At 37.5% G+C, this 22826-nt stretch overlaps 1 protein-coding gene and 1 pseudogene across 2 annotated transcripts in view; both read left to right on the forward strand.

The window, feature by feature from the left end:
* GRIN2B (glutamate ionotropic receptor NMDA type subunit 2B) overlaps nt 1-22826 on the forward strand; it is a 413013-nt gene that overhangs the window by 73843 nt on the left and 316344 nt on the right. The gene's annotated exons all lie outside the window — the stretch shown is intronic.
* LOC112830032 (zinc finger protein 280D pseudogene) lies at nt 5272-5732 on the forward strand (annotated as a pseudogene).

Raw genomic sequence — 22826 nt, forward strand, 5'->3', positions numbered from 1 at the left:
AATAATAATAAGATCCGAGCCCCGGGAGCATTATTATATTTGTCAGTGGAGGAATAAGTAGGTTTGGAAGCAGTTTGGCTAAGTTTAGTTTTATAAGAAAAACCTCAATTATTTGAACTTTGGAACATCTTAAAACCCATTCCTGAAACATAATCTGAATGGCTTCTGCTCGTGGTTTTCTTAGGTAAATATTTTAGTTGGCTTAATTGGGTGATTGTTTCCTAAAACATAGGAGGTGGTATTTCTTTGTTGTTACTAATCTCTGACGATGAATCAACCTGTCTTTAAAAACAGAGTTTTGTTTTGTTTTGTTTTTTACCAAGATGGTTGATATTTTCTAATTCAGGTGCCTGTTCTCTTTCCTGGTATTTATATAAAACAGCTACCATTAGTTTGTCTTGTTTGCAACACTCCTTTTTCTCTTGTGTTCTCTTCCTTGTCACATTTAGCCTTATTACTCTGGGATGTTCCTCCCTACCTTAAGACCCTCTGCCTTTTCTCTTTCTTCCTGAGTCTTTCTAGTCTCTGTCGAAATTTAATGACCAGGAAGCCATCAGCCATCAGGCCGCCGGATACGATGTATTTTCATGGTGCGTCAGTGCTGGGCGCCAGACCACGCCTTGCCCCTGTTGGTTATAATACATTCAGTTCATATTTTTCCCCGAGACTTCCATAAGCCTGATCAGAAAGTTTTGGTGGTTTTAAGAACAAGGAGTCACTATTTCTGGCCCTCCTCCTCCATTTGGGTTGTAGATCACCAGGAGACACAGCACATACCCAGTGGAATTAACCTGAGGGTACTATTATTACTAACCCTTACAATATGAACGTTAGACTTTTGAGCTCCCCGTGTTGAACTCAGGTAGTCCTTATCAAAGATGAGTTCTCAGGAATGGGTGATGTTCATCTTTATCTACTTGGGCAGTTTCACAGTTGGTCTTGGGTTTTCACCTGGACTTCTACACATACAAAGAGTAGTAACTCAACTTCAGTGCAGATCTGTGTAACACGGCTCCAAATCTGGAGCTCCAAAATTCGCCCTTTGTGCCACCCAAGATCAATGGCTTTGACCTAGCTTAAGGAGGGTAGAAGGAGAGAAGGAAGTATCTTTATGCTGCTTTCCTGGAGCCTGCCCATGTTACAAAGTATGAGCCAGTGCCCGTTTATGCTATGCACCGCGTGTACACATAATCCCGGGGCTCCTTCTCCTGTCACTTTCACTACTGACCAAGCATTGCTAGATTCCATTAAAGTGGTCCTTTTCTTGGAGAAGTCCAGCAGTGTGCTTGGTGTTGTGCTCTTATCTGACCAGTTTGAAGGTCCTTTCTTCAGTTCCAGGCAGTCAGTGAATACACTGGGGTACATTTTGTGAGACATCTCAAGCAAGGGGACATGACTTGAAGTAAGTCATATAAAAATGGTAGAAGTAAGAGGTGTTTTTAACTTGTAGGAGAGAAGGGCAGGGCAGGGCGTGCGTTTTCTTCAAGTATGTGAAATGTCATCTGGCAGGGGATTAGTTGTTCTGCGTCTCTCTCCCTAAGGAGCAGAACGAGGTGCAAAGTAAAGGGAGACGTTCAGTTCATCATAGGGGAGGACTTTAGAGTGTGATATTTAAGAATTTTTGTGGCAGAATCAAGCTTCTTGAGTTGAAATCCACCATCTGCGGGTTACTAGCCATATAAAATTGGGTTAATTTTTAAACCCTTCTGATCTTTCGTTTCCTCATCCATCAAATGGGGATATATTAGTATCCATCTTATGAATTGTTATGGTTACCTGAGGACATAATGTCAGTTAAATGCTCTTTATCATGATGCACAGTGAGTGCTTATAATACTGGCAATTATGAATGGGCTGGACTGTCTCAAAATAGTGCATGGGTCTAACAACAGTTTCCAGCGTTTCCTATGACCACTGAACGTCATAACTTTCTTTTTTTTCAAATTTGGAATTCTTTGGCACATTTATGTATGGTTTTCTTTTGTTTTCCTTGGCTGAGGGAAATTGATAGAGAACTACATACCTTCCAGACTGATTTAAATGGCATAGATATTGCTGTGAAGTTCAGAAAAAGTAAAGTATACAGCATTATGAATTCTAAAGAACTGGAGAATGGGTAGAATGGATGAAGATGCCATTTTGACTTGGTGAAAGTTGAATTAAGATTTTTTTTAAATAAAGAAGTTAAGTTTTAAGATTATGCCTAATGAAGAGAAAACCTCGTTCATTTTTTTCTGTTTATTTTTACTCTGAAGTAAAAGAATTATGACTCCTAACTTAAATAGAATATAAAATAACAAAGAAAAAGATTTTAAAATATACTGTATGCATTTCCAAGTAAGGCATTCATGGGCAGTAATAAGTAAAATGCCATTTACTTTTTTTTTTTAAGATTATACTTATTTATTTGACAGAGAGATAGAAAGCAAGAGAGCACAAGTAGGCAGAGAGGCAGGCAGAGGGAGAGGGAGAAGCAGGCTCTCTGCTGAGCAGGGAGCCCGATGTGGGACTCGATCCCAGGACCCTGGGATCATGACCTGAGCCGAAGGCAGACCCTTAACCTACTGAACCACCCACACGCCACTGCCATTTACTTTAAAAAAAAAAAAATGAATTACTTTATCCTGAATTTTAAGAAACATTGAGATAATGAGATGATAAAGGATCATTTTTAATTCCTTGAGTTCTTGTTTATGCACTTAAAAAAAATCGAGGCATAACGTACACACAATAAAGTGAACCGTATGAAGTTCACAGTTGGGTGAATTTTTACGTATGTATACATCTGGGCAGCCACCCCACAGATAAAGACATAAACCATTTCCAACAAGCCAAAGAGTTCCCTCATGCCCCTTCCAAGTCTACTCAGACTTCTGTCACCCTTAGATAAGTTCTGCTTGTTCTTGAACTTCATATAAAGGCAATCCAGCAATATGTATGTACTCTTGTGTCTGGTGGCTTTTGCTTCCTAGCTTATCTGTGAGATTCTTTCGTATGGTTGCATGAAACTAGTTAATGCAAAAAGCTTATTTCTAAATGGCTTTCCATATTACAAATAAATCTTTGGAAGAAATGTGAGGCTGGAAGGAGTCTTACACAACTTCATGTCCGTGTCCTTTGACTTACAAATGAAGCCTCTGAACTAAAGATATTAAGTAATTTGTATAGATAACTAATGGCCAAGAAACATGGTATGCTGTTATCTTCACAGAGACAGATCTGTTGCAAACACTATTCTCAGTAAGAGTCATGCACATAGTGTCTAAATTAGACATAGAAAATGTGAATTGTTTAAAATTACAAATTATTATGATGTAAATTAATCCTGTTCACCATGGGACCGGCTTTTGGGTTGTATACACATTGTGACAATGACATTTTTAGAACAGTTTATTGTGATTTTCCAGACAAGGAAGTCATTGTCATCATGCCTATTCACGCAAGTCATAAAGCTCTATAGGCAGCAAAACTGGAATTGCTTCTACTAGAATAAAACCTGAATACACCCATTTCCTTCTCTTGTGCGTGTAGGCACATGCACACTCACACACACACACACACACCACCTACAACAGACCATGCGAAAAGACCGCACATTTTCTAGAATATAACCACTCGTCTCTGTATCACCAAATGGGTGATTGTCTCTCCACAACCTGTCGCTCCTGAAACTCAAAATGTTGTTCCTGAAATTGATTGACTGTAGCAAAACTGTATAATAAAGAAGTGGGAGTAGATGGAAGGGTGGTAAAGCATTGCCCTTCAGTGGGCTTGGACTTTAAATTTTGATGCTGAAGGACAGAAGGTAAGGCCTGGAGTGACTGTGGATTTGTTTGTAGTTAGGAGGCCAGGCACAAGCTGGAATGTTTAAAGGACAAAGAAATGCCATTTCTTCTCCAGGAATATGGCAATCCGGCTAATTAGCCTGACCCTCTGGCTAAAAACAAATTAAAATACTGGATAAAAAGGATGTCTTAAAAGCATCAAATTGCTAAAAGAGAATAAAGAATTGGGAGGCTGAAGTCCAAGGCCGGGAAAAGCACTGGGAGCTCTGTTTATCCCCTGGAATTTGCTGATCCTCAAAACTGACCAGCAGTTTTGATGGCCTGGGAGGAAAGGGCAGAAAACAAAACTTGGAATGCGGTCCAAATGGCGAGCCTAGGGAAACCCTCCCATATTGTGCTGGGATCTCTGAGCTACAAATGTCCGCATCACATCCCCAGGCAAGTGCACAGAAAGAGCGACCTCCTCAAGACAGAGCAGAAGGGGGCCGGAGGTGGGGAAGTCAAAGAAAACCTGTCTCTGAGAAGTTGTTAAGGACAGCAGGCTCAGACCATCAGAGTACTTACAACCTGTATTTGCATATATGGATGGTCCAGAACCCTCTAGCAGGGAATTTAGTTTGAGGTGGTTCTGGGTTGCTGGTAGTCTTAGGAACCCGGCAGAAGCAAATGCCAACTTCTTTGGAGGAAGACACCTTCATCCTAGACTATGGGACCTACCTCCCCTTTCCATTTTCAAGGGTAGTGAGCAGTACCCTCAGAGATAACTAGCACACAACAAAACCAACACAAAGCAGAAGAAACACCAGAGTGCAGAGACAGATCGGCAAACCCTCCAGACTTTGGAATCATCAGACATATATTATAGATAACTATCTTTATGGTATTTAAAGAAATAAAAGGCAAGCTTAAAAATATCTCTGGGAACTAGAAAACTATAGACTATATTCTAGAAGATTTGTTAAAAAACAAAAACAAAAACAAAAAAACCCAAACAGGGATTTAGGGGATACTGCCCAGGGCTGGAGGGGAGCAGCAGGTGGGCACCCCCAGGCAGGCATGCCCAGCTGGGCGGGGACCCCACTGTTGACGGGAGTCGGGGTTGTCGCCATCCAGGGTGTGCCTCACAGTGCAGGCCTGTGTGTGCCTCCCACATTGCGGGGACGGAAAGGAGCCCCGAGCCGAGGAGGCTGACTCCCAGCCTCTGCAGGAGGTTCCACAGCAACCCCGCCTTACCTACCGCTCCGCGGCCTGCCATTGTCCTCGCTGAATTTTCAGCGGGTTTTCCTGCACGTCTTTCTCCTCCTCCACCTTCTCCTCCTCCTCAGGGATCAGCTCTGCTCCGGGTTCAGTTCCTAGTACCTGCAAATTAAACCAATACAAGACAGATTAAGAGGAGAAAAGAAAGGAAAACAGGTATAACTTAATGCCTTGCCTGGAGTCACATGTACTTAGGTGACAGTTTGCGGAAACCCAGCTCAGCAAATTGATGGGTCACGACCCTTTTCAGCCAAAAAAATTATTCAAAAATGGCAGAACTGTTTATGGAATGTGAAGAAGAGCTGGAACCATAGCAGAAGAAATTAAGAGGTTGAGGATGAGGGGGAGGATGACCACGAGCTGATCTTTGTTTGGAGAGATCTCAGGTTCAAAAGCAGCAATTGCCAATATTTTGAATAGGGTAAACCTCAGCTCATATCTGAGGGGACTAAAGAATGGTGCACTCAGGTATTACTGCTGCATCCCAGCCCTCAAGTCAGTACTAGTGAACCCAACATCAGATCCAGGGGCTGCCTCACCAGTAAATTTTCTTCCTGAATCTAGATCTTTGGATAGTTCTGTTATTGTTCAGACTTTGTCTAGACTTGCGTTTCTGAAAGTACATAGTCATCTCAGGGATACCTTGGATATTATTTATCAATATCTACATTTCTGGACTATCATGGGTAATCATCCAATATAATTGGTTCAGAAAGCCTGAGTGACATTAGACCAATGTCAACCAGGAACTAACTACCTAACCTGTTCGTAAATCAGGCAGTATGCTTACATTAAGTAGGTACAGTATTGAAAACTGTGCTATCAAAACATTAATGAAAGTATGATCAGTAATGAAAATTGCATAATGGCAAGCTACTTAAGATTATGAACTGGGCCAAGTATTCTTGGTTCTTAATTTAGAAAATTGTTGAGAGGCTATTGTAGCATTTTATTCTGAAAACAGACCTTCATAGTTTAATTAGTTTAAAAAACTTAAAAAGTAACTGTTAATGGTAACAGTTTTTATTGAGCTGTTAATATTTGTAAGGCTTTGTGCTAAATGCAATACATAAATTAATCTTTTAATGTCTGTGAAACTAGCACTATTATTATTCTTGTTTTATTTTCTTTTTAAACATTTTAAAAAGATTTATGTGTTTTTTTATTTGAGAGAGAGAGCGTGCTTGCATGTGGGTGAGTGGGGGGAGGGCCACAGGGAGAGGGAGAGAGAGAATCTCAAGCAGACTCCATGCTGAGAGTGGAGTCCCATGTGGGACTTGATCGCATGACCCTGAGATCATGACCTGAGCCGAAACCAACAGTTGGATGCTCAACTGACTGAGCCACCCAGGCACCCTGTTATTCTTATTTGGTAGTTGAGGAAACAGAGGCTCACAGAGCTTCAGTAATTCACTGACGGTCACACAGCTAGAAAATGGTGGATCTGGGATTTCAGTACAGACTAACTGACAGTTTATGTGTGTATGCTACATAAATACATAGATGTTATGTATCAGTGTATATTTTTTTTTAAATTGAAGCATTGCCTTAGGGCAACAGTTTTCTAAGTGTAGTCTTCAATCTTCTGGGGTTCCCCTGAGACTCTCTTGTGGGTTTGGGAGACTGTCATAATAATACAAAGATACTATTTGCCTTTTTCACCGTGTTGATATTTGCACTGAGGATGCAAAAGCAGTGGTGGGTGAAGTGCTGGTGCCTCAGTAGGAATCAAGACAGTGGTACCAGCTGTGCTAGTAGTTTTATATTAGTCACCACTCTGTACTCACGGTAAAAAAATACTGTAGTCATACTCAGTCTCCTTGATGAAGTATTAAAATGTTATTCATGTTAGCTCTCTACCCTTGAATATGTGTGCTTTTAAACTATTTTCTGTGATGAAATGGGTCGTATGCATAAAGCTGTCTGAAGTAACATGTTTATCTTGCAGAAAAGCGCTTGTGTGATTGACTTGGGAGCTCAACCACTCACTTTTTAAAAGTAGAGACCATTTTTACTCGGGGGAAAAAAATGCACCAACTAGAACTTCTAGGAGCAGAAAATAAAATAACTGGAAGAACCATATGATTGATTTAGCAGCAGATTTATATACAACTGAAGAGAGAATTAGTGGAATAGAAGATAAATCAGAAGAATTATCCAGAAGGCAGCCAGGGAGAGACCCTCCCCAGTGTCCTCCTTGATAAAAGAAAATGTAGAAGAGAAGTTAAAATACATGGAGAGTAGAATGAGAAGTGAGAAGGTAAAGACCTTCTCTGCATATGATCAGAGTTCTAGGAGTAGTGAGAGAAAATAGGTAGAAGCAATATATTTGAAGAAATAATGCCATTGATCATGTATCACACACATAAATTCCATGATCGTATCATAAGGGTAAAATTTTTATTTTACCGGAGTTATGTAACAGTTTTTTAAATTTGTATATACTTGAAAACATGACCTTAAAGTAGCTATATTTATATTTATCTATATTATAAATTAGATTTAGAAGAAGAAAAGATCAAATGTCCAGATTCAAGAGTTATAATGAATACTAAGAAACATAAATACATGTATTTTTACTTTAGATTTCCAGATGATTTCTGCCTTAGAATTATATCATAATACTACAGCAGAAAATCAACTACATAAAGAATATTTTAGAAGAAGTCATAAAAATGACAGATTAGTATAAAGAAATGATCAGCAGGCTAACTCCTGACTTCTCAAGAGCAACTGCAGAATCCAGAAGATAGTAGAAACTTTATGTGCTGAAAGAAAATAACTAGTACTTTAGAATTTCATAACAGTAAAAATATCCTTTAAGAATGAGGTAAAAGAAAAAAAAGAATGAGGTAAAAGTTCAAAAATTAAGGAAAATAAAAGCTTGAATTTTAGTCTCAACACTCAAGGACATTCTGAAGGTTCCATTTTAAGCAGAAGGAAAACACGAGCTTAAGATGAAAGGTCTGAGAGGCACGATGAAGAACAAATATTGAATCTAAATGAGTATTAACCATTTATAACAAAAATAAAAAATGAATAATACCGATCAAATTAAAAATGGGAAAAGTACATTACAAAAATGTATAAATTAGGTGTGGAGGTTAATGGGACTAAACTGTCTGAAGACAGTTCTTCTGTTTTCTGAGAAAAGGGTAAAAGTTTTAACTTTAAAGTTTGGTAAATTAAATAAACATGTTTTTAGTTTCAACTATAAACATTAAAACAGTAGCAACAGAGTATAACTTACAATTGGTAGATGGGAAATAGAAGTGAGAAAAATATTCAGTCATCCAAAAGAAGGAAAAGAAAGAGAGAATGAAAAGAAACACATGACAGGCAGTGCAAATAGAAAATACGAGATAATCAATTTAAGCCCATTAATTACAGAAACTAAAAATGCTCTACTTATATAAATAATTCTCAGATTGGATTTAAAAAAAATCTAATGATATGCTGTTAATGATATGTTACAAGCAACATATCTAAAACGTAAGGACACTGAAAAACTAAATATAAAAGGTTGGAAAAATATATGCCATGCAATATTAACCAAAAGAATGCTGATTTGGCTGTATTAATATAAGATATTAATAGATGAGTCACTTCGGTGATAAAAATTTTAGTGTACTAGGAAGATCTAAAACTTTTAGATCCTATGAACCTAGTAACATGACCTCAAAATATATGATATAATTAACAATTAAGTTGCTGAAGGAAAAATAAAAACATTCATAATTATGATAGGAGATTTAAAAAAACACTTCCCTCAGTCACAGATAAAACAAGCCAACAATTATCAATATAGATATACAAGATTTGACCAATATGATCAACAAACTTGACATAACAGATATGTGCAGTAAAAGGGTGCAGAATACAAACCGTTTTTTAAGCATATATGAAATATTTAAGGAATTGATCATTTACTAGAACTTAAATCACATCTCATTGAATTTCAAAGGAGTGAAATCAAGGTCAGAAGACCTTATTCTTTCTGATCGCTGTGTAAATATTAAGCTAGAAGTCAGTAGCAAAAGGATAACCAGAAAATCTGATGTATTTGGGATAAATAACTTACGTGTTAAAGGAGAAATCATCATAGAAGTTCAGAAATTTTGATTTGAACAGTAAAAAATTAGCATACGTAGGATGCGGATAAAACAGTCTTTAGAGAAAACTTTATGGTCTTTAGAGCTTATATTTTTCAAAAGGCTGAAAATTAATAGACATTTGTCTCATGAAGTTAGGTAAAGGGAAATAAGATAACCTAGAAGACCGTGGACAGAAGGAAGGACTCAAGATAACAGTATAAATGAAAGAAATTGATAATAAACATATTCACAAAATCTGAAGTCTTTTTGAAAAAAAAAAATCTTACACGCTTAAAATGTCCTGCAAGACTGGTCACGAAAGAATGATAAAAGGCACGTGTAATCACTCTATGGAATGAAAAAGAGGATAACATTAGAAAGGCTACATAAAATAAAAAGATAAATTATTCTAAAAACTGTATGCTGATGGTTTTGAAAATGTAGTTGAGTAGAAAAATTATTAGAAAGTAGAACTCACCAATACTGATTCACAAGTGAGTAGACAACCTATGAATTACGATAATCTTTAATACATTTAATTGGTAGTAAAAGAAATCTTCCTAAAAGGAAAATGCCAGGCTCAGAGGACTTCATTGGCGAGTGTGTCAGCCATTAAAGGAAGAAAACTTTTACTCTTACATAAACTCTTCCAGAGAATATAAAAAGAGATGACAGTCCCTAGTTTTGTTTATTTGTTTGTTTGTTTTGGTTTGGTGTTTTGTTAAGGTTTTTAAAATGAGGCTTACATATTCTCAGTACCAAAACTCATCATGGCAGATTGGTGGAGAAAAGATAGACTTTTTAATTATTAATGCTGGGCATACTGGGCATCTGTATAAAAAAAAATGTAAAAGTTTCCTCACTTCTTAGTACATACAAAACCCAATTCTATGTGGATTTGAGATGTAAATGTGAGAGGTAAAGCTATAGACCTTATAGCAGCTAGAAGAATATCTCCTGAACTTGGAGTAGGAAAATTTTTTTTTATATAAAGGAAAATATTGCTAATAATAAAAAGCAAGTTTGATATGTTCAACTACATTACATTTGCAATTTTTATATCATTATATCATAAAGATAACAAAAAGGCAGAGAGTGGGTAGATATATTTATAAGATATATAGCTGACAAAAGACTCATATTCAGGATTGATTATGCTGTTCAATATGGTAGCCAGTAGCCACATGTGGCAATTTAAATTAAATTAGGTTAGATTAAATTAAATTTACCAAGCAATTCTTTACCTTCATTAGCCATATTTCAAGTGCTCAGTAGCCACATGTGCCTACTGGCTGCCATACTGTATAGCACTGATTTAGACTTTTTAAAAAAAATTTAAATTCGGGGCGCCTGGGTGGCTCAGTCGTTGAGCGTCTGCCTTAGGCTCAGGTCATGATCCCAGGGTCCTGGGATCGAGCCCCGCATCGGGCTCCCTGCTCCGCGCGGGGCCGCTTCTCTCTCTCCCGCTCCCCCTGCTTGTGTTCCCTTTCTCGCTGTGTCTCTCTGTCAAATAAATAAATAAATAAATCTTTAAAAAAAAAATTTAAATTCAATTAGCCAATATATAGTACACCATGAGTTTCAGGTGTGGTGTTCAGTGATTCATCAGTTGCGTATAACACCCAGTGTTCATCACATCACATGCCCTCCTGATTTAGATTTTTTAAGGAAATATATATCCAGGGGTGCCTGATGGTGCAGTCAGTTAAGCGTCCAACTCTTGGTTTCAGCTCAGGTCCTGATCTCGGGGTCCTGGAATCGAGCCTCTCGTCAGGCTCTGTGCTTAGCGTGAAGTCTGCTTAAGATTCTCTGTCCCTCTCCCTCTGCCCCTCCCACTCGTGTGCTCGCTCTCTCTCTTTCAATAAACAAATAAATAAATCTTTTTAAGAAAAGAAATATATATCCAGAATATACAAAATATAGTATCTCTATATCTATATAAAGTGTTCATAATTTATAAAGAAATGAATATTCTTGTATAAATTAATAAGAATAAAGTTGACAACTCTCTAGTTAAATGGGTTAGTAAAAAGGCTTTTATTTAAAAGGCCCTTCCAGAAGGGGCTATCTAAACGGCCAGTAAACATACGAAAAGATGTCAACCTCATTAGGAAGCAGAGGAATACAAATTAAAACCATTACAAGTTGCCACAGTATATTCAAGTGATTGGCTGAAATATTTGTACAAATTAATACCAAGTGTTTGTGAGAACGTAGATTAAGAGGAACTCTACTGCTTGTGAGAGTGAAATTGGCCCAATTTGGAAAAGTAGTTTGACTTTATGCATTAAGTTTGAAATATATAGAGGATAAGTTTGAAATTCATAGACAGGATATATATGTTTATATATACACATACATACATATATCCCCTGTGAATACCACGTATGGGTTAAAAATCTTACAGAACAACATGCGTTATTGTTCCAGCTCTTGGGCAAGAGTTGGCATGGCAGAATAGCTCCAAACTGAAACTGACCCAGAAGTCTTATCTATATTCCAATGTAGATAAATAAATTGAAGTACATTCACAGAATGGAACAGCATAGAGCAATTGAGGTAAATGAATCACAGCTGTACCCAGCATCATGGCTAAATCTCACATGTCTGATACAGAGTAAAAGAAGCAAAATGTGAAATAATACATGTGGTATGATTCTATTTATGTAATGTTATAAAACTACACCATACTACTAAAGGATATGTCATTAGGTGAAAATTATAAAACAAAAGAAGAAAATGATTATAATACTCAGTAGGACTGGTGGTTTATTCTGTTGGTAAGAGAGAGGGTTGTAACAAAGGAAGGGCACATGGGTCTTTTGGGATAGTTCTAATAGGTTATTTTTTATTCTGGGTTATAAGAGTGTTTGCTCTAGAATTATTTGGAAGAATGAATACTTGGAAGAGTGAATACATAAATATTTTATGAACTTCTTATATGAATATTCCACAATAATAAAAAATGGAAGCCCTAAGCTGCTTATATTTTCTTGAGTATATTTGAAAAGGAGTTATAGAAGAGGGCTATTTAAGAGTTATATCAATACGTTCGACAAATAGAGACAGGGAAAGATCATTCTAGGATTGGAACATTATGAAAACGGTATGGAACTGGGAAGACAAGAGCCTGTTTGCGTCCTACCAGTAGTACCTGTATCCTTTAGGGGGAGGTGGGAAATATATGGGAAATAAGGCTGTTACAGGTTAGGTATATGAGATTTTCCTAGACTGGAAACTGTTTTGAAATTATTCTTCAATTAAAAAGGAAAAAACTCTTTGTAGATACATCACCTACAAAGCACATCTGTGGATTTCTTGAAAGAGAGCATAACCCTACTTATGTTCCCATGAGCATCAAACTGAAGAAGAAAAATCTTCAACATCTTAACATGCTATTCTTTGTTTATGTCACCTAACAGGATGTGTATAGTTGGCAGTTTCCCCATTTGATTTATTTAATTACAAATGAATCATTTGGTTTAACTTACGATTTTGACGTAGAAAATAATCATATCTAATATTTATAGATTTTTTAATGTATGTTTGGCACTTTTAGCAACTATGCTATGTTGCCTAGAAGAGCTTCTTGGGGCAAAAGGAGACACCCCTCTGGACGTTCCTGCCTATTTTCATTTTCATTTTCACTTGGATTGAACATTGGCTTACGTAAGGCACCTCCCCAATTGCCCTGAGACAAAAACTCTTGAACTTGGCACTGACCCACTCACTTTTGCCAGGTCATATCATAGTGTCTTGTCTTATTTCTACTGAACATTATCCACTTTTTTTTTTTTTTTTACTTTGAAAGAGTTAGGGGCTACACACAAGTTAGTGTCATATGTCAATTTAATTAATGTGTTCTTAATTCTAGCATCCAAATCTTTAATAACATATTTTGCATTGAGTCAGACAGTGTTGGGCTCTAAATTTATCTTCACCTTATAAGCTAATGTGACCTGAAGCAAATGACTGGCTTCTCTGAATTTTAACTTTCCTCACCTATACAATGGGACGATCATTCTTACAGAAGCCTAGCACAGTATCTAATAAAACCTAATGCTCAGTAACTAGTGGTAGCACTAGTAAGTAGTAGTGATAATAGTAGTTCTTATTTGCAGTAGGGGTAGCAGGAAATGCAATAGGCAGATAAGGAAGGACTACATTTGTGCTCTGCCTCTTGAATACTCCCCACATCCAGCAAGCAGGATGATCTAGCCACGTAGTAGCCATATAGCGGCAACAAGGAGTTCTCTCCCCTGTGGTTAAAAGCACCAGCCTAGGAATCAGGCAGGCCTGGGTGCAAATCCTTGCTCTGCCATTTATTACTGTGTGACTTTTGGCTAGTAACTTAACCTATCTCTAAAAACGTTTGAATATTAAATACAATTATATGTATAAATGGCTCAGCATAGTGGCTGACACATAATTATTCAATAAATCATTATTTTTTATTGTTTCCCTAGGTATAGTTCTAGTAATCAAGACTATAAGGAGCTAGAAATAAGGAAAGGGAAAAATCCCTTCACCTCAGTGTCTGACCCTGTTGGGTCCCATCTGCAGCCTGCAGATTTGGCTAGCTGGGAAAGGAGACAGAGAGTAACACAGGCAACTCTTGTGTGTATTTATTGTCATTGTTTCTTTCTCATCTCCCTTCTCCTCGTTAAAAACAAGCCTTATTGGCAAAGCCAGTGACTGTTTAAGGTAGCTCTTTCTTTATTATGGAGAGGATGGCCATGGGAGGTAGGAAGATGAATAAGGACCATATATTTATGGATTTTTATTTTGGTAAAAAGTTATAACATAAAATTTATCTTCTTAATTATTTTAAGGTATGCAGTACAATAGTATTAACTTTATCCACACAGTTGTGCAAAAGATCTCTAGAACTTTTTCATCTTGTGAAACCGAAACTCTATACTCATTGAACGACAGCTTACCTTTCTTGGCTGCCCCCAGCCTCCGGCAACTTCCATTCTAAGAGTTTTGCTACTTTAAGTATCTCTTATAAGTGGAATCATGCAGTGTTTGTCTTTTTGAAACTGGTTTATTTCAGGTAGCATAATGTCCTCAAGGTGCATCCATACTGTAGTATATAATAGGATTTCCTTTGTTTGGTAAGTCTATTTGCACTTTTTTTTAAGGAACTACTGGGCTGTTTTCCATAGGGCTGCACCATTTTACATTCTCACCAACAGTGCAAAAACACAGACATGGGTCCCACTTTCTCCACATCCTTGCCAACACTACTTGTTGTTATTATTATTATTTTATAATGGCCATCATAATGGGTATAAGGTGATAACTCATTGTGGTTTTGATTTATATTTACCTGATGACTAGTGATGTTGAATGTCTTTTCATATCTTTGTGGGTCATTTGTAGATCTTCTTTGGAGAAATGTCTACTCAAGTCCTTTGTCCATTTTTTAATTGGGTTATTTTTGTTGTTGTTGTTGAGTTCCAGAGGTTCTTTATATATTGTAGATAATTATCTCTCTAGCAGATATATATTTGTAAATATATGCTCCTATTCCATAGGTTGCCTTTAACTCTGTTGATTGTTTCCTTTGCTGCATAGAAGTTTTTCAGTTTGATGTAGTCCCATTTGTCTATTTTTGCTGTTGTTGCCTGTGCTTTTGGTGTAATATCCAAGGAATCATTTCTAAATCTAAGGTCATGAAACATTTACCCTATTTTTTTTCCCTAGGAGTTTTGTGGTTTCAGGTATAGCATTTAGGTCTTTAATCCACTTTGAGTTATTGTGTAAGGTAAGAGTTCATCTTCTTTCTTTTGAATGTGGATATCCAGTTTTTCCAGCACCATTTGTTGAAGAGAGTGTCCTTTCCCCATTATGTAGCCTTGGCACCCTTATCAAAGATCATTTGGCCTTACATATGAGGATTTACTTCTAGACTCTCTATTCTGCCCCATATATCTGTCTTTATGCCAGTATCATACTGTTTTGGTTATTGTAGCTTTGTAATGTATTTGAAATCTATTTGAAAATCAGGAAGTATGAGGCCCCCAGCTTTGTTTTTTCTTTCTCATGATTATTTGGCTCTTTGGAATCCTTTGAGATTCCATATGAATTTTAGGATGGTTTTCTATTTCTGCAAAAATATGCCACTGGGATTTTGATTAGGGATTGCATTGAGTCTGTAGATCACTTTGTATAGTATGGATATTTTAACAATATTAAGTCTTCTAAACCATGAATATGACATATCTTTCCATTTACTTGTGTTTTCTTTAATTTCCTTCAGGAATATTTTGTAGTTATCGATGTACAAGTCTTTTGCCTCCTTGGTTAAGTTTATTCCTAAGTATTTTATTATTTTTGATACTATTGTAAATGGGATCATTTTCCTAATTTTCTTTTCAGGTTATTCATTTTTGGTGTATAGAAACGCAGCTGATTTTTGTGGATTGAGTTTGTGTCCTGCAACTTTGCTGAATTCACTTATTAGTTGTAACAGTTTTTCTGTGGAGTCTTTAGGGTTTTCTGTATGAAAAATCATGCTGTCTGTGAACACAGATATTTTTACTTCTTTTCCAATTTGGATGCCTTTTATTTATTTTTCTTGGCTAATTACTCTGGCTACAACTTCAACTATATTGAATAGAAGTGGTGAGAGTAGGCATTGTTGCCTTGTTTCTGATCTTAGAGGAAGAACGCTTAGTTTTTTTTTTTTTAAGATTTATTTATTTAATTTAGAGAGAAAGAGAGAGAGAGAAAGCGTGTGTGTGCAGGTGGGGGGAGGGGCAGGGGAAGAGAAAGGTAGAGAATCCAAAGCAGACTCTGTGCTGAGCGTGGAGCCCGACATGGGGCTTGATCTCATGACCCTGAGATCATGACCTGAGCCAAAACCAGAAGTCAGACACTTAACTGACTGAGACACCTAGGTGCCCAAAAAACTCAGTTTTTTATCACTGTGTATGATGTTAGCTGAGGGTTTGGTATTTATGTTGAGGTAGGTTTTTTTTTTTCCCCCACCTCTAGTTTTGTGTTTTTATCATGAAAGTGTTGAATTTTGTCAAATGTTTTTTGCTTTAATTAAAATGATCATGTGATTTTTGCCTTTCATTATATTAATGTGGTTTATTACAGAGATTGATTTTCATATGTTGAACCATCTTTGCATTACAGAACTAAATCCCACTTGGTCATGGCATATAATTCTGTTGATATGCTAATTTGGTATGTTAGTATTTTGTTAAGGACTTTTACCTCAGTATTCATCAGGAATATCGGTCTGTAGCTTTCTTGTAGTTTTTGTCTGGTCTTGGTATCAAGATAATGCTGGCCTTAATGAGTTTGGAAGTATTTCCTCTTCAGTTTTTTTGAAAGAGTTTAAGAAGGATTTGTGTTAATTCTTTAAATGTGTGGTAGAATTCCCCAGTGAAGCCATCTGGCTTTTCTGTGTTTAGAAGTTTTTGACTATTGATCTGGTCTCCTTACTAGTTACAGGTCTGTTCAGATTTTTTATGTCTTCATGATTAAGTCTTGATGGGTTGTATATTTCTAAGAATTTATCCATGTATCCTAGATTTCCCAATTTGTTAGTGTATAATTATTCATGGTAGTCTTGTTAGTGTATAATTATTCATGGTAGTCTCTAATGATAACTTTTATTTCTGTGACATCAATTATAATATCTCTTCTTTTATTTCTAATTTTTGTTATTGGAGTTAGGTAGTCTACCTGAGGGTTTTCAATTTTATTGATCTTTTCAAAAAAACTAACTCTTAATTTCATTTTTTTCTATTTTTATTTTCTCTATTTTGTTTATTTCTGTTCTAGTCTTTATTATATGCTTTCATCAGCTAATTTTGGGTTTAGCTTGCTTTTTTCCCCCCTAGTTCCTTGAAGCATAAAGTTAGGTTGATTATTTGAGATCTTTTCTTCCTTTTTAACATAAGCATGTAGCACAGTAAACTTCCATCTTAATACTACTTTAATGCATCTCATAAGTTTTGGCATGTTGTGTTTTTATTTTCAATAAGGACAAAGTTATTAAAATAACCTGGGCCCAGGACATAATTTTTCAGTAGAACTAAATGATTAAGCCATACTTAATTATTGTTATTTTCCCAATAAAAATGTGCTCTCATTATATATCTATCATCTATCTGTCTCTGGAATGGACTTTCAAGATTACCTAATACAACATCCTTATTTTCCAAAAGGGAGACGTAGGCCCAGAGAGATAAGTGTCTTGCCTGAGATCTCCTAGCCAACTTAACTTTCAAATGTCTAAGGGCTCCCGACTCAGTGGGAAAGCCTATACTTGCTATAAACTGGAAACAGAGTTAGAACTCAGCAGGCTTCAGGAGACCTTTCCTGGGAAATGATAAGTAAGGAGGTTAATATTTTAATTTGTTTTCTTGTCAAATATTAAAGATTTGGGAGTCTCTTAGCTGATCATTTTCTGTACTCTCCATTAAAGTGTGGTGTTTCTCTCCTCTGTGCCTGCTTGTTTGTAACTTTGGGCTTTATCAGTGCATGGCGGGGAGGGGTAGGGAATCTTTTTTTTTTTTTTTTTTTTTTTTGAGTAGGCTCCATCCATGCCCAGCGTGGAGCCCGACCTGGCACTTAAATTCACACCCTAAGATCAAGACCTGTGCCGAGATCAAGAGTTGGACGCTTAACCAACTGAGCCACCCAGGAAATCTTTTATTTAGAGTATGCTAACAGAGAAGGTGGTGGAGCGATTTGGAGAGTTTCTGCAGCAAGCCTCTGGCTGGTCTGGGGCTCTGATTTCCCTGCATGAAAGAGGCATGAGTGAGGCTGACTAACGTGAGAAACTCCGAGGAAATATGTTCTGTCGATGAGAAACTTCTTTGATACCTCAGGCTTTTCCCTAATTCTTGTCCGTTTTTCAGAGAGTTGCGGGGAGGTGGGAGGCAGAGGGATGATGATGCTTTTTAGGGCAATGGAAAAGAGCAAGGGATGGAGAAATTTAAATGTTTGCAATATTTTAAATAAGCATCTTCCTCCTCATCATAATCATTATTACAAATAGCATCTGTTATGAGGGCAGAGGTGCCAGGCATTTCTCCGGGTACTTTACATAAATTATCTCATTTAACTTTCACAAAAGTTCTGCAAGGTAGGTATTATCTCCACTTTACAGATCAGAGACCTGTGGATAAGAAAGTTTAAACAGCTTATTCAAGGTCACTCAGTTACTGTATGTCCAAGCCAGGCTTGTTCTGTCTACAGTCCTTGCTAGATGGTGAAATTTGTAATATATAACCTACTTTGCCCATAAAGTGATAATAGTTTTTATGTATGGCGTCCTGAAGGCCTCCTCAAACACATTTTATATTCTGGACTTTTTCAAGGACTTCACTTGTCCACAGAGCCATGAGATCACCATGGGAGGATAATTTAAAAAAATGGAGTGGACTTTTTTTTTTTAAGATTTTATGTATTTATTTGAGAGAGAGAGAGAATGAGAGATAGAGAGCACGAGAGGGAAGAGGGTCAGAGGGAGAAGCAGACCCCCCGCCGAGCGGGGAGCCCGAGGCGGGACTCGATCCGGGGACTCCAGGATCATGACCCGAGCTGAAGGCAGTCGCTTCACCAACTGCCTTCAGTTGCCTTCGCCACCCAGGCGCCCGGAGTGGACTTTTTAAATACAACTTAGGGAAATTATTTCCATGTAGGTGTAACTTACGTTCATTTTGGAGACGTATTTCAAATTTTACAAACACCATTATGGCCTTAATGATAGTTTTCTTAAATGATTCTTATTCTCGTAACTTTATTGGATTCTTTGCATGCCCTTGCTGGCCAGTGGTGATGCCACAGGGCTTCTGAAGGACTAACCCCATTGCTTTGCGCTTTGCATCAGACACCCTATCTACTGCTTGGTTCTTTTCCAAATGTCTGCCTTGATCTTTAATTACAATCCTCCATGGACTTGTCATAGCCAAGCTCATCCTGCACCTTAGCGCCGTCAGCTCTGCACTCCTGTCCGGATCTTCCTCACTATTACTCATTTCCCTTGGCGCGATCCTGCTGTTCTCAGCTCTGAGTCTATTGCCACTTAAAGGAGACTCTGCATCCGTAGAGCCCTCTGTTAACACTCCATCTCTCCTCTGGAAACCACACTGTAATGCCGTTTGCAGACGTTATTTTCTACTTTATTTTCACCATTAAGTTTCTGTATGTAGAAAATACTTGCATATGGAATTTGCCTAAATAGTATCAATGAATTATCAAACATATATATTCTAAACAAAACAAAACAAAAAAAACAAAACAAAACATATATATTCTAATATATACACACACATTTGGCAAAATAAAAGGGAGTTAAGTTGTTCTGCCCAAGTCTTGATTTAAGTCTTGATTTAATCATTGTGCTACATACAGTATTACTCTAATTAATAGGCACAAGGATCTTAAGCCAAAATATACTTCTTTAGACCCCAAAGTTAGAGGAACTGACATAGGATGAAAAGGATCTGAAGATCTACATTTAAAAAACTTCTTCTGAAGCCCTCAGTTAATAAGCTTAATAGGTCACCTTGAAATACTTTACACAGGCTAATCACAGCCACCAAGAATCACAAAGCAGGGATACCTAGCCTAATGTTGTACAAGAACTGTAAAATATTTATAGTCTGCAGAGTTCAGTTTACATTATTAATTCACTTTTCTGTCATTTCTTAAGAACTTCTGAGATTTTTGGCCTTTGAAATTTTGGAAAGAGCTGTTTTGACCGCAGCACACTAACAAAAATACTGTTTTAGCCTCTACTTTCCGTTTATTCTGCTAATTGAGCGATTAGCGACCACCCAGGACAGTCATTCACAGATCAAAGAGCTCAGCCACCCACTCCCAACGGCTTTTGAAGTCCCTTCTTTACACAAAATGGTTCAAGCGAAGGTGGTCATTTCCTGGGTAGGGTAAGAGCTAGGAGTTACTGCAACTTTATTTCAGCTTTCCTTTCTTATACTCCTAGTACTGGGTTATAAACTTGGTGATGTACATTAGTTTGTAAATTAATAAATTAGAGACTGGTGGTCCAACCATACTGGCTTTGTGACGGCGCTGGCCACATAACCCTGAGAAAATTTCTTAGCCTCATTTTGGGCCTCAGTTTCTTCCTCTGGCAAGAGAGATGTTTCATCTAAACCAACCCATGCAACTCTTAGTCTACACAATGCACACACGTTCACAATATTTACACAGTGTACACGGGCCTTTATATGCACACCAAAGGGGTGCAGCACTTTAAATAAACTTGGTAACTCAGAATTAGATCATGACGCTCACTTTATAGAAATGATTCTTTCCAGAATGATTCATTATGTGATTCCTCTAAGTCAGAAGTAGGAAATATCTGACCCTAGACAGATTTATGTGCTTATTTTTATTCAGCTAATGGGGTAAATATTTCATATGCTTGTAATTGCTAAATCCCAACATGTCTTTTTTTTTTTTAAAGATTTTATTTATTTATTTGACAGAGAGAGAGACAGTGAGAGAGGGAACACAAGCAGGCGGAGTGGAAGAGGGAGAAGCAGGCTTCCCGCCGAGCAGGGAGCCCGATGGCGGGGCTCGATCCTAGGAACCTGGGATCATGACCTGAGCCGGAGGCAGACACTTTACGACTGAGCCACCCAGGCACCCCTCAAAATCCTAATTTTAAATAGCAAGCTGTCATGATGAGTCTCTGGGTAGATGGCTTTCAAATATCTGAGTTTTATGTGTAGATTTTCAGGCACACCTCTATTAAGTAAAGTGAGGTATGTTCATGTATATCTTTTCGTAGATTTTCCAGCCGATGTGTACAGTCTGTACCTTAAGTTTTTTACAATTTGGCATTAGTTAATAATGATTAAATAAAGAATTTAATGAATGTTTTTTATCTACTGTTTCAGTATATTTCTTCCTTTATTTCTGTGGATTATCAAAATCAAAAATCAAAATGTTTTTCATGTTGCTCTTTTCAGTTGACATCACAACCTAAGGACTATTCTATGTTACTAAAAACTCCTTTGGAAATAGAATTTTCAATGGTTCCTGCTACCCATTCCTCACTTCCAGCATCTGTCTTCTACATTATACTCTTCACCAGTACAGGAGAAACAGAGACACACACACTTCTTCAGTAGTTGGTCATATGATTAGAAGTCAGTATGTGGGGCGCCTGGGTGGCTCAGTTAGTTAAGCGACTGCCTTTGGCTCAGGTCATGATCCTGGAGTCCCGGGATCGAGTCCCACATCGGGCTCCCTGCTCAGCGGGGAGTCTGCTTCTCCCTCTGACCCTCTTCCCTCTCGTGCTTTCTATCTCTCATTCTCTCTCTGAAATAAATAAATACAATCTAAAAAAAAAAGAAATCAATGTGTGTACAGGCCCATGAATATTTTATTGATAACAGTGGTGAAATAGAGTGCATTAGCTATTTTAAAATATGGCTGCTCAGATGTAATTCCAAAGTTGTTTGAAACAATTTAATCAAATTTATTTGTACAAAAGCACTTTGATAGGCACCAAGTGCTAGTCCTTGATCAATGTTGATCAAGTCATTTGAATATTGAACAAACCCAGAGCCATCTGAATGATTCTCAAGGGGTTGTTTTTGGTCACGTCGCAACTCAACTCTGACTGTAGGTTCTCATCCCTGATGACTGTTCCTCTGAGCTTTGAATACACTAGTTTCATAAAAGAGAATGTACTTTCAAGATGTCTGATGAATCGGTTCGGAGCAAGCTGGAGGATTCACTTCTAAAACCTCAGTAACATTTTGTCTTCCTGGGGAACTAATTAGATAACCTCCATACCCCCAAGGTCTTCGAGAGAACTGTATGATTAAGGTGGACCACAGCTAGCCCTTGGGACTCTTGTTTGAAGCTCTGGTGCTTCACCATATTCTCATGTACCACTAGGTTTTTGAGAGTGTTTTGTATTTGCAGGCAGAAGTGTTTTTATACAAGGTGACATGCCTTGCCTCCAGCACTTCTGCAGAACCAAAAAGGATAAGCAAGTTGTGGGAGAAGAGGGAGAATGGGAATCGAGTAGGGAATATAGTTTCATTCTGGCCTGTGTGCTTTTTTGGCTTATAGTGCCTGGGAATCTTGGGGCTTCACAGGCCCCTGGGTCACTTGGGGGATCTCATTTATTCCATTCCCAACATAGGAGGGGAGAAGTCTAGCCTGTGTGGCATTTCATTATGAGAATTTGAAATAGTTTTTTAAAAATAATATTCTTTATAAAGGGACTAGGACTAGAGAACCATGAGGACATTTTATTGAACTTGACAGATAAGCATAAAACACAAAGTAGAACTGGGCCTCTGGGGGATGGAACTTCTGATTTCTTTCTTCCCTTATGTTATTAAAGCCCTGAATGAAGACCTTTTCTGAGAGTTAATTTAAGGATCTCGCTTTGGTTCTTGGGGACAGTTGTGTTTAGCCTATGCAATTTTAATTCAATTCCTTTCAATGATTATTTGTATGTGAATCACTAGGATTGGCTTCTTTGGGTTGGAATCTGGTCTCTATTTATTTATTTATTATTTTTTAAATTTTAATTGTTATGTTAATCACCATACATCGCATCATTAGTTCTGGATGCAGTGTTCCATGATTCATTGTTTGTGCATAACACCCAGGGCTCCACGCAGAACGTGCCCTCTTTAATACCCATCACCAGGCTAACCCATCCCCCACC

This window comes from Callorhinus ursinus, unplaced genomic scaffold, assembly GCF_003265705.2.
Source record: "Callorhinus ursinus isolate GAN/ISIS: 27379988/994484 unplaced genomic scaffold, GSC_fseal_2.0 scaffold27, whole genome shotgun sequence".
In the NCBI taxonomy this organism is placed as follows: Eukaryota; Metazoa; Chordata; class Mammalia; order Carnivora; family Otariidae; genus Callorhinus; species Callorhinus ursinus.